Source organism: Abramis brama (genome assembly GCF_963993115.1).
Source record: "Abramis brama genome assembly, chromosome: 20".
In the NCBI taxonomy this organism is placed as follows: domain Eukaryota; kingdom Metazoa; phylum Chordata; class Actinopteri; order Cypriniformes; family Leuciscidae; genus Abramis; species Abramis brama.
This window is the reverse complement of record NC_139982.1, coordinates 17010953-17024081: the sequence shown is the minus strand read 5'-3', so window position 1 is coordinate 17024081 and position 13129 is coordinate 17010953. Positions and strand designations below refer to the sequence as shown.

The 13129-nt window shown below is 37.3% G+C and overlaps 1 protein-coding gene across 2 annotated transcripts in view; it reads left to right on the top strand.

Moving 5' to 3' along the window:
• The window catches only part of tmem266 (transmembrane protein 266), a 64205-nt gene that overhangs the window by 7225 nt on the left and 43851 nt on the right, over positions 1–13129 (top strand). The window lies entirely within an intron of this gene.

Here is a 13129-nt window from a genome sequence, read left to right as displayed (position 1 = left end):
TGTGATTGGTCTACTCTGCTCTGATTGGTCAGATGGCCCAGTCTGTTGTGATTGGTCTACTCTGCTCTGATTGGTCAGATGGCCCAGTCTGTTGTGATTGGTCCACTGCTTACAGCGCGTGTTGGAAACGAAACGCCCATTATCTGAATTTCAGATCCGGATCTTCCTCAGCACTTTATACACAGCAGTGTTGTAATGTAACGGAGTACAAATACTTCGTTACTGTACTTAAGTAGAAATTTCACGTATCTGTACTTTACTTCGCTATTTAAATTTATTTCAACTTTCACTTTTACTCCACTACATTTCCTAGATAAAATGTATACTTTTACTCCGATATATTTCCACAAAGCATCTTCGTTACTCGTTACTACAAAATAAAATCAGAAGAAATGTGTGCGACTGCAATAAGGGAGGTTTGGCGAATCACTCCGCACGGCGCGCTCTATTTCAGCGTAATGGTTGTTTGTTGCCATGCCAAAGGAGGAGGAAGCACAACTGAAACCGCCATGGAAGCACAAGCACCTACTGGAGGACCTCCCGTTATCGTAGACGACCACCCTGACACAGAGCTGCCAACTCTCACGCATTCACCGTGAGACACACGCAATTGACACTTTTCACACGCTTTCACGCCACACATCCATTTTCTCACGCACAGAAAAATCGCGAAGCAAAGAGGACACGGAGACCGACAGATTAGACAGAGCAGGTTACTTATGATATAAAAAAAATCTCAGCTTTTTATTACGAAATTCAAACAATAAATACCGTTTTGGCGCTTGTAAATGTGTCGTGACAGATCACTAGCGCACGTGAACCGATCATCTCTACTAGCTAATAGTAAATAAACACGAATGAACAATGTTAAAAGAAACAGTAGGCTACAACTTACCGAAATGTATCATACATAATATCGATCAATCAGTGTTTTTCAACCGCGGAAAGGGTCAGTAAAACACCTGGAGAACAATTATGTCACATAACATTTACCTCAGGAAAGCCATTTGATGACCATAATATAGGCTATAGCACGTTAGTTGGCTAGAAAAAAAAGAGCTATAGAGAGTATTTAGCTAAATATGTGTACTATATTACATATTTATTATATTTTTACTTGTATCATTAAATAAAGTTGTTATTATGATAAAAAACGCATTATATTTATATCTGATAGGGCTCTCTGTATGTTTACAGCATTAGGTGAGATTTTTTTTCTTGAGAAAAATTAATGCCTATCTTGTGTACCTAATATTTATCCAAATTAGTCAATATTGCATATTGTGATGCAAGATTTTTTTTTTTTACATCCCAACAACTTCCCCACCCACCCCACAATAAAGCCACAATAAAGTTCACAATCAAAGTTCTAACCGTTTGCTTTAAAAAAAATAAAATAATAAAATAAAATTACTTTTACTTCTACTTCAATTACTTAAGTACATTAAATATCAGAAAATTACTTTTGATACTTAAGTACAGTATATATCAGATACTTTAAGACTTTTACTTAAGTAATGTTCTAAAAGGTAACTTTCACTTCTACCAAAGTCTTTTTCTAGTATGATACTTGTACTTTTACTCAAGTATTGCTTTCTAGTACTTTATACAACACTGATACACAGTGATACGAACAGTAACGATGGCGTCAGTTCTATCATATCTATTCAAGCTCGAGTCCTCATCCTTTGGAAGTTCATGCAAAGTGGATTTGCTTTTACATCGCAGAAAACGGCGTCTTCTCGACATTTCAACAACACGAACCAAACTCTTCAAGTCTCAACTACAACTGCAGTGTTTGAGGGTCAAAGTACGTAGATGTTGTTTTCACGAGCAGCCAATGAAGACCATAGACTGGCACTATGCAAATTTTTTAAAATCTTACATAGGTTTGGGCAGGAAGCAAAACTGGAATTACTGACGACTCGATTTTTGAAACTTTGCAGACATTTTACAGTTACACAAATCTGTACAACACACTACATGAAAGTGTGACTGAGCTGTATCGAAAAGGGTCACACTGTACTCCCAACTATTCCACCGAGCCAGTACCAAAAGAGCACAGAGATGTGACCTTCTAGTACCAATATACTTTAATTAACAAAACAATAAAAACAATCAATAATAGATTCGAATTAATAGACAATTTAACTTTCTTTATTATAACTTCCTATATAAACCCATATTTGGATATGTGGATCATACACCAAGATGCTAATAAAATCGCAACCCACAACCTAAATATTACTGGATATACCAGGCCTGTGGGATGAGGAAGAAGCAGAGAGTCACTGGACCACAGTCCCAAGGGCACACATGCACTGATGTCTAATCACACTAAGAGATAATTTGGAATAAAAACAGTAAACAAATACAGGTCACTCTGCACCCTCAACAGTGAAGAAAACATCAAGCATCCATGCAGTGAAGAAAACATCAGGCCTCCATGCAGTGAAGAAAACATCGTGCAGTGAAGAAAACATCGTGCAGTGAAGAAAACATCAGGCCTCCATGCAGTGAAGAAAACATCAGACCTCCATGCAGTGAAGAAAACATCAGGCCTCCATGCAGTGAAGAAAACATCAGGCCTCCATGCAGTGAAGAAAACATCAAGCCTCCATGCAGTGAAGAAAACATCAGACCTCCATGCAGTGAAGAAAACATCAGACCTCCATGCAGTGAAGAAAACATCAGACCTCCATGCAGTGAAGAAAACATCAGGCCTCCATGCAGTGAAGAAAACATCAAGCCTCCATGCAGTGAAGAAAACATCAGACCTCCATGCAGTGAAGAAAACATCAAGCATCCATGCAGTGAAGAAAACATCAAGCATCCATGCAGTGAAGAAAACATCAAGCCTCCATGCAGTGAAGAAAACATCAGACCTCCATGCAGTGAAGAAAACATCAGACCTCCATGCAGTGAAGAAAACATCAGGCCTCCATGCAGTGAAGAAAACATCAGACCTCCATGCAGTGAAGAAAACATCAGACCTCCATGCAGTGAAGAAAACATCAAGCCTCCATGCAGTGAAGAAAACATCAGACCTCCATGCAGTGAAGAAAACATCAGACCTCCATGCAGTGAAGAAAACATCAAGCCTCCATGCAGTGAAGAAAACATCAGACCTCCATGCAGTGAAGAAAACATCAGACCTCCATGCAGTGAAGAAAACATCAGGCCTCCATGCAGTGAAGAAAACATCAGACCTCCATGCAGTGAAGAAAACATCAGACCTCCATGCAGTGAAGAAAACATCAGGCCTCCATGCAGTGAAGAAAACATCAGGCCTCCATGCAGTGAAGAAAACATCAAGCCTCCATGCAGTGAAGAAAACATCAGACCTCCATGCAGTGAAGAAAACATCAGACCTCCATGCAGTGAAGAAAACATCAGACCTCCATGCAGTGAAGAAAACATCAGGCCTCCATGCAGTGAAGAAAACATCAAGCCTCCATGCAGTGAAGAAAACATCAGACCTCCATGCAGTGAAGAAAACATCAAGCATCCATGCAGTGAAGAAAACATCAAGCATCCATGCAGTGAAGAAAACATCAAGCCTCCATGCAGTGAAGAAAACATCAGACCTCCATGCAGTGAAGAAAACATCAGACCTCCATGCAGTGAAGAAAACATCAGGCCTCCATGCAGTGAAGAAAACATCAGACCTCCATGCAGTGAAGAAAACATCAGACCTCCATGCAGTGAAGAAAACATCAAGCCTCCATGCAGTGAAGAAAACATCAGACCTCCATGCAGTGAAGAAAACATCAGACCTCCATGCAGTGAAGAAAACATCAAGCCTCCATGCAGTGAAGAAAACATCAGACCTCCATGCAGTGAAGAAAACATCAGACCTCCATGCAGTGAAGAAAACATCAGGCCTCCATGCAGTGAAGAAAACATCAGACCTCCATGCAGTGAAGAAAACATCAGACCTCCATGCAGTGAAGAAAACATCAGGCCTCCATGCAGTGAAGAAAAGAAGACCTAGATGACCCTAGAGGAACTTCCACAGTGTGAACACAGAGAAAAGTCATAACTTTGATGGTCCTCTAATGGTTAAAAAAACCCAAAACTGCATGCATTTTGCGGAAGAACATTGTTTTGGTTGTGCGGATAAATATGGTTCTTTAAATTTAAATTTATTTTTATTGTTTCAGGTTTTTTTAAGGGTCAGATTTGTCATGGTTACCTTTTATAACCTAAAACCTATAAGCTAATATTATTTTAAAAAAAAATTTTTTAATATAACCATAGTCAGTAGCTGCAGTGGAGCAAATGTAAAATGTGAGGTTGTGCTTTTAGTGTTTTGATCATCATTTAGTCCTGTTTGTATTGTTTGTGTATGTCCTTTTTTCACCACACATGTGTGTGTGTGTGTGTGTTTGTGTGAGTGATTGTGCTCACGTGCGTGCATACTCATGTGCTCATGTTTTCACACACGCATGCTTACATGCACTCTGACACACCCCGAGGACGCCTTTGTGCTTGAAACAGGTCAGCTAACATTTAGCCTCGACTGCTCTGTCTAATGAGGTCTGTCTTGTTGTTTTGTGCGAAAGCTGATCATTTTCTTGTCGTGACATTCAATTTTTACAATAAAATAAGATTATAGTACTATCCAATTCTTTATTATCTCTCTATATAATAATTACACAATTAATCTGCTCGTTTTCATCTGTATGTAGGACTCATGTTCTTCAGATGCAGTTTGCAGGGATGAGTTGAGATGCAGGGCACTTTCCATGTTCAGGGTACAAAATAATGACTGTTTTGACAAACTGTCAAAATCAGAAGGTCATACTCAGTATTAAATTAGCTTTTTTTCATTAATTTTAAATGAGTTTTGCCTTTTGCCCCCATTACCTAAATTTGGGACATTTCAAAATATAGACACCTAAATATGCTAGAAAATATAATGAATAAATTAATAAACAGGGTTGCAAATTTTAAGAATTATTGGTTATTGGTATTGGCCAAAATTGGCCATTATTAGTCTTCATGTCAGAATGCTTGCTTCACAACCATTTTAAAGTATTTTCGTTATAGTATGAATGTGTGTAGTATGAATGAAATTCGGACATACCTACCAGCGTCAGTTGCGTCGCTCACTGCCGTTCACAAATCCTCTCTAGTGGTCTCATGGGATAGTAAAGTGTCCACTGGATGCACACTTCAGAATATTACCGGTAGTAGTAGGCGATCCGAGTACTTTTCATTTACTGTTTTATGAACACTACAGCAGACATATTACTTTTATCACACACTGTTTTTCACCTACTATATAGTATGGAAGTAGCATATTCAGATTCAGACAGGAGGCTCTTTAAAAATGGCAATACACGGCACATTAATGCTGAATGCTGAACTCTGTCTAGACAGTCTTGATGAAAATAATGTGAGCATTTAAATTATTACGATACTCTGCCGGCAACTGAAAAGATGGTCTTTGAAATGTTTTTCATTGAGTTGAGCAGTGAGTCTTTGTCTGCAATCATAAAACACAAACAACGTTTTCTTCTTGAGAAAAAATATGATGATGATGATGTTCTTAGAAAAACATTTGGGAACTTGAGGAGTGTCTTTCATGAATTGCACCATGGGAACATTCTTATAGACTTCTTGGAAATTATCTTAAGAAATTTCTCAATTTTTTCATGCGTCCGTCCCCAGGTTATGTTACTACTTGGATGTTTAAATGTAACAGGGTTGCACACAATCTGGGCTATAGCTTTACATATATTTCAAATTCTGAATAAATTTGTTAATTAGAAATATACATTTTTACTACAGTGTAAATGTGTAAAAATGATAACGTTGTTGAATTACCTTGATGGATACAGTTCAGAAGGTCAAGACCTCTGAGGTGAGACAAAAATGATCTACTTTTTGCCCTATATTAATTTTATATTACATAATAGCTTATCAAACACATATAATAGTTCATACAGAACATGGGGTTTGTGCCACATGTTTAAAAAACAAGTAATGGGACACTAAATCTAGCCTGTTTGTGTACAGAACCATATGCTTTCATTTCTTATAGCTTTTGATAGATGGTCTTTAATGGCTCTGCATAAAAGGGGTCATGCAAACATGGTGAATTACAACGCCAGACATCTGTTCACTTTTTTCACCATCATCTAGTTCATAATACACGATAGTTGTGTTCAAAATACCGTTCACTGTCACACAAGTCTCTATGATATGGCTGTGGCAGAAGGATGACGTGAATCTTTCCAGCGCACCCTCAGAAATGATTACATCATGTTAAGCACTTGGTTGGGACATGGGAATCTCACTGCTGCTGACAGGACGTCCTGCTGATTAACACAAACTGATGAATGCTGGTTGCAGCATCTGGCTGTGAATGTTGAGCAGATGTTACTGGGACATTAGTTGACACCCCTCTTGAACTTAAACAACTCCTACATATGCGGGTTTACTACCTGATTTCCAGGCTGTATACTTTAAAGAGGACCTATTTATGCATATTATTATTTTCACAGTCTCTTTGTTTTTAGAGTCTAGTATAGGTTTTTAATGCTTGAATGTTCAAAAACACATTATTTTTTATTGTTGCAGCACCTCTTATCCCAGTCTGTCAGTAACGTAGTTTACAAAAATCCATAGTTTTGCTTTATTTCGCTGGTCTGGATGGCATGCTGTCCTAACACTAACCAGTCAGACCTCAGGTACTGCCCTAAATGCTGCAAAAACGAATTAAAAAAAAGTAGTATATTTAGAAAATATCGCGAAAGATTTGCGCAAATCTGTAATGGAAACCCGGCTACTGTTTTCATGATCGACCACCGCTGTCATTTCCGAGTACTTGGTCACATCCCTACTAACTCAACTCAACCAGGCCTCACCCCCTTTTTCTTTTTCTTTTTTTTTCATATGCCTTGAGCTGGAATTATTTAAATGGGGAATATTGTGACATGTTCTTTCCCGAATAAAACTCAAGACTACAAAGGAGGCATTTCAGGGAGTTCAGAAACCGTGTTACTGAGAGAATAAATCCCTTCGGAGTGACTTTGTGCATTGTAACTTTGCATACATTTTTCATGCTCAAACAGCAACATTACACACTAAAGAAAGTTGAAAAAAAAAGAATCTTTAAGGTGTGTAAATGTATAGTAACTGACTTGTTTGTAAGCCTGTACACAACCGGTTTTCCGCCCTATTCATACTGTATTGTCCTCTACAAACTGCTATTTTGTTCTAGTGAGTTCAGAGCCGTTGTAAAGATTATATCTCCTCTGTGATTTGCAGTGTGTTTAGTGTCTACTGACGCCCACCAAGGGACAGGTTATGATGACTTTAGTGCATCCCATGCTGAAACAGCATTTTATTGTCTTGTAAGGTCACAGATTCTCATAACTCACTCAAATCTGGATCAGAGGAACTTGATATAAAAGAGAAACCTTGCATAAGCCAGAAATATTTCTTATTTGTTAACTTTTTTTTCTCTCTCTCTAATCTTAAAATTTAATTTCTACATTTACTACTTCATATTTAAAATCAAAAGTTGTATCTGTTAATATTAGTTAATGCACTAACCATGAGAAATATATTTGAAAAAATATATTGCTTGTTAATTCATGTTAGCCTAACTAAGGTTATCAAATGAGACCTTATTGTAAAGTGTAAAGTCATTTTCAACAAAAGTAATAGTCATTATTATTATTATGTCTTTTTTTTTTTACACATTGGACTTGAATTGACAGTCCATTACAGTATTATAAAGTAAATGTTTTCATATTAAAATATTTTAATATATTAAATATTTTGCATCAAATAATTTAACTGATATTAATCTCTATATAAACATTGATAAAGTGTAAATACACATAGTGAGTATTAGAAGTTATTTAAAATATAATGTTAATAAATATTAAAAGTTGTAATATCAATCATTATTATCAACTTCCTTCTATGATTACAGTATCTATATACAGTATAGTTATACAGTAAACCAAGCCTATTAATTAATTTAACAGCGATTAACATTCGATTTTTCTGCATGCCTGCATAGTCTCCTATTGCAGATTCACTGAGGTTCATATTCAGTTGAGCTCCGCTCTTTTTCACTTTGCCGTCTGAGCGTTTCTATGGTGGAGCACATCGTGATGTTCAAGTCATTTACAGGAGAGACTGCAGAAGATTGTAACCTCTCTGTGAAGCGCTTGTCTAGAGACTAATAGTTCCGCCTAAAACATGTATAATGTTCAGAATAGAGACATATATTCACTCATCAACCATTGCTAAGCCACTGTTATTGTTAGGTTTATGTTAAAAGTTCCAAAACTCTCAGGGAAAATATGTCCCCTCAAGCTTAGCATTTCTTTCCCTTGACAAACACTAGTGAGGTATTTTTTAAATACATATTTTTGGTAACCAGCCTTTATTTACGACGTATTCAAGCTATAAGGCTTGAAAACGTAGTAACCCATAAAAATGGTGGGTGAGGGTTAATGTTCGTCCCTGTGGACTACTTTCTTATTTATTTCTATTGATTCTTTCCAGCTGATTTATGACCGCGCACTGTAAACTCACTGGGGGCAAAGTGAGACGGCAGCTAGTTTACGTCTTATCACTCAGCGGAGAATGTGTAGAGTATGTGCGACGACACTTGAATTAAAATGTATCGATATACACTGATGAGCCAAAACATTATGAGCAGTCACAGGTGAAGCGAATATTAAGGACTTAGATGTAAGCAAACAATCATTTCTCTTAATCAGCGTGTTGGATGGAGGAGAAAAGGCCAGGAATTTGAGTGACTTTGACAAGGGCCAAATAGAGCTCCGGACGTCACGTGACCTATTCTGTTTATACCGCCATATTAGCAGGCAGGGGACAGCCGGGAGCGAATATGTAATGAACGACGGCAACAGAGTTCACTGCGCACTTTAATTCAAAAGACATAGACCTGTACATAGCAAAACTGAATAGATTAAACACAACAGATCCCTGTAATGCCACAAACTGTTGAATGGGTTTCTGCTGAAGCTGATGACTTTAATGCTAGCTCTATTCTTTGGAGTTTGCTCTTCTGTCTTCTGTTGAACACATCTAACTTCCGCCTTCTTTCTCTTTTCTCCGGGGATGGAACATGGTTGAACATAGATGGGACGTAGTCGGGTGAAAGAGGGTTGTCACTCTTTTTTCCCTAAAACATTAGTTAACAGAAAATGGCAACAATTTAAGCTTCTTTGAGGCTAGCTACATTAACATCTATTCATTTATCTGACACTTTAATCCATAGCGACTTACAAGTACGCTAAGTACTAACATTGAAGTTACACAGCAATGAACTTTAGTTAACAGAAAATAATGCCAACTAGTGATCACTATCAGTTAAATAAATCAGCTTGACGGAGAGATAAACTCTCAAGCGCTCAGTCAGAGTGTTCAGCGAGTGGAAATATATCTATGCTAAACTTATACGTGACTTAGCCTCTAACACACACACTGGTGTGTAATATCTAAGAATTTATTAGCCAATGGTTAATGATAGACATTATTTAGTCGAAGATTTAGTCGAGTGATTCACTCGCATTTGCAGAGGGTTGGAAACTTAAATGTAATGGCATTACAATCGTCAGAAACCATTTTAAACATGTTAGCTAGCCAAGTTACATTAGGAAGAACATACCTGATATGAAGTGATCACTGCACAAGCGAAATCCATTGCTTGATGGCTCCCAACCTCCCATCTCTCTGTTTTGTTGTGTTGGTTAGCACGCTTTATTGCAGTGAACCATTTCAGTCGTCTATCAGGATCCTTAGGAATACGATAAAATGATTTCCCCTTCGCTTTCCTCCGCCTGTTCTGGCATCCAGGCACACAGCAGCTGTCCACCATGTTGAAATAGTAAGGTTTAAACAGTCTGCTTTGACCACTATCGATCATGCTATTGATACCAATGCTGGCGCTCTCCTGATTGCCTGCCAAAATGGCGGAGTTTAGATTGGGTGACTTCAGCCTCCGGAGCTCTATATATAAGTCATATACCGTGAAACCGGTATCATTTTGAAAAATACTATGATATGGATTTTTTTTGGGTCATACCTCCCAGCACTAACAGAGACCACAGCACACCTTAGAGGCCATGCCTCGGCTGTTTGGTAGCTCGCAAAGGACCAACAGCATATTAGGCAGGTTGGAAAAAGTGTCCTATTTAAATTGCATAGTCGACAACGCTGGATAAACAAAAAAAATAGATCAGTGATGAATAAATACAATTTATGTAATTTTATATTTCTAATCAGGCACAAGGTCTGATTTCAGAGAACTGGGCTCTCAGGCCCCCAGTAACCCCCTCTAATTTGTACACCAAACTTGGTCTTATGTCTGTGTCCTCTACTACTCGTCCTGCGGTGTGGCGAACAGAAACTTAATGCGGGCGTCGTGCCACTAGCGAACACTCATCAGTACCTGACAGCGTTATGGCTTTGCATATGGTTATTTGCAAATGTGATTTTGATGCCCTGAACAGTTTGTGCGTGTCAGGACTGATTAGAGTCCTGTTAGCAATTGGTGGGATGCAGTGCCAAGTGCGCAGATAGCATCAGGGAGGACGGGACGCCACATGCTGAGCCCGTCCTTTACCAGCCAGCCCGCATGAAGGGTGTGAAAAGAGATTTTGGAGAGAAGTGCGATCGAAGCGCTGCTGTCATGGAGCATTTTGATGTCTGTGAAGCTATGATGATATACAGTACGTTACTGTAATTTATTATAAAATTTTGTTCAAATGGTAAGGGCAAATTTCCCGATAAAGAGTAAATAAATAAAATATAAAGAAAATTAACCTTTTTTGGACCATTTTTTATATACATTTTTATTTTTTATATTTTTACAATTTGACATTATTTTTTACCAAAATTAACCACATTTCCTGCCATTACTGTAATGTGTTCAGATGTTTCAGTTTTGATTTGTTTGATTTTGCAATTATTCACAATGGTACAGTGTGATTTAAGTATTTAATATTTATTTAAATTGTAATTTATTTATTTAAATGGTAATTGTTATATACTATTATATTATATAATTAATATTTTGAATTAGGTTTTTGTTTTGTTTTTCAATATTAAATATTTTGCTTTTGTAATTTTTTTAATATTACTGTTTAGGTTTACTTTTTTATTTTTTTCTAACTTTCATTTAGTTTTTCATCTAATAAGTAAAATTTCATTTAATATGTGTGTGTATATATATATATATATATATATATATATATATATATATATACACACACACACACACACACACACACACACACACACACACACACACACATATATATATATATATATATACACACACACACACATATAAACAAAAACGTTTGTTAGGCGCGATTAATCGATTTGACAACACTAATTTTTTTTACATTACAGTGCAGCAATTTGTCTTAAAAATAATGTCTAAAAAATACACTAAATAGTGTATATATCTTTATATATTTCTTGTTAAATTATATATTGTCAATTATACCACGTCTCAGACAGATTTCTTCAGATTCACCCAATTATTCATCATTCATTCATGTTTGATGCATTGTTTGCTCAAAACACAACAAACACGGAGATAAAAGAAAAGCAGAAGATTTTCTGGGGAAATTACAGTACGTTTGGGTCCACAGCCATTAATGTTTTAAAGATCGGGATGGGCAACAGTAACAGAAACACTTCCCAGCGTTATATCACTGTCTTATAATGGCGATCCACACATACATGCAGCCTCTCTCAATTGACCCTGTATTCACAGTGGCAATGCTTCTTTATTCTCCTGAGAATCTGTACTATTACATGCTTCCTTTTTTGTTCACCGCATTTTTTTTTTCTTCTTTGCACTGGCATAATTTATCACCTCTCATCCGGCACGGCTGGGACAGAAGCCAAAACCCAGGTTTCTTCCCATCTCTGTCCTTTCTTCTGCCCTTGATTAAGTCATCTTAAGGGTCGCGAGGATCGATTCCAGTTATGAGATACGTTATGATTACAATTATCACATTGCCGTTTATTTTGTAAGGATCTCCCTGTCTGGCTAGTTTTCATGACCTCTTTGTTTTACACTGCAATTAAAGGTGTAGTTCACCCAAAGATTTACATTTTGTCATCTTTTACTCAACCTCACGTGTATCAAAACATATTTGTGCGAACTATTTTGTAAGTTACCTCACTAAAGTTCGATATCAGTTGCATTGCAGAAGTATATATTCATTGCCTTGTTTGCGCTGAGATTGAGAACAGCAATCCCAAACTGCAAACGTGAGATGAATCAGCACACTAAATCCAATAAATCAAAGACAAAACCGGGTAGAACCAGCCATGACATCCAACTGTGGGACTTTGTTGTTTTGCCACAATATTGTGCTTTGAAATTCTCTCGACACCTCATTATTGTAGAACGCAACGCATGATGCTCCGACCATGATGAATATTCTGGATTTAGGAATCAATCTCGACACGTGGGACGCTGGCCACAACTTAATCTTCTTTCATGCATTACTTATGTAGCCATTGAGGTTTTGTATGCATTTCCATATTCCACTTCTGCTATTTGTGGCCATGCCCTTTTTGAGATTCCTCAATCTGCTTCTCGTCTGTCTTAGAATCGCATCAGTCAGTAATCTGCGCGAATACGTCTCAATAATGGGATTCTGGGTCTCTGATTCACTTCGCTCTTCTGTTGCTGGTCGTTCATTGTGTTCGTGTCTCATACATCATGCATTGTCGGAATAAAACACATTCCTCATCCCTGACCTCTCCTGCATTGTGATTATTATTATTTTTTTCTCTTTCTCATTTGTGCCATGTATACTGTTCCCCTTTTGTTATGCTTTGGTACGCTTTGCCTTAACACCCCTGCGGACATGGCGGTTTTCCATAAGACAGTTAATCTTTGCCTTATTTTCTGTTTTTATACAGTATACTTCTTATTATGTGGCCTGCCATTGTTTGCTGTTTAAAGTCAACATGAAACGACTAATTTTGCTTCCATATTGCGACATTTACAAATGAAACAATCAAATATCAACACTATAGGCTTTCAAAGCAATATTTATTTGGCACAAAACATTTAATTCTGTAAGTAATAAACACGTAAAATACC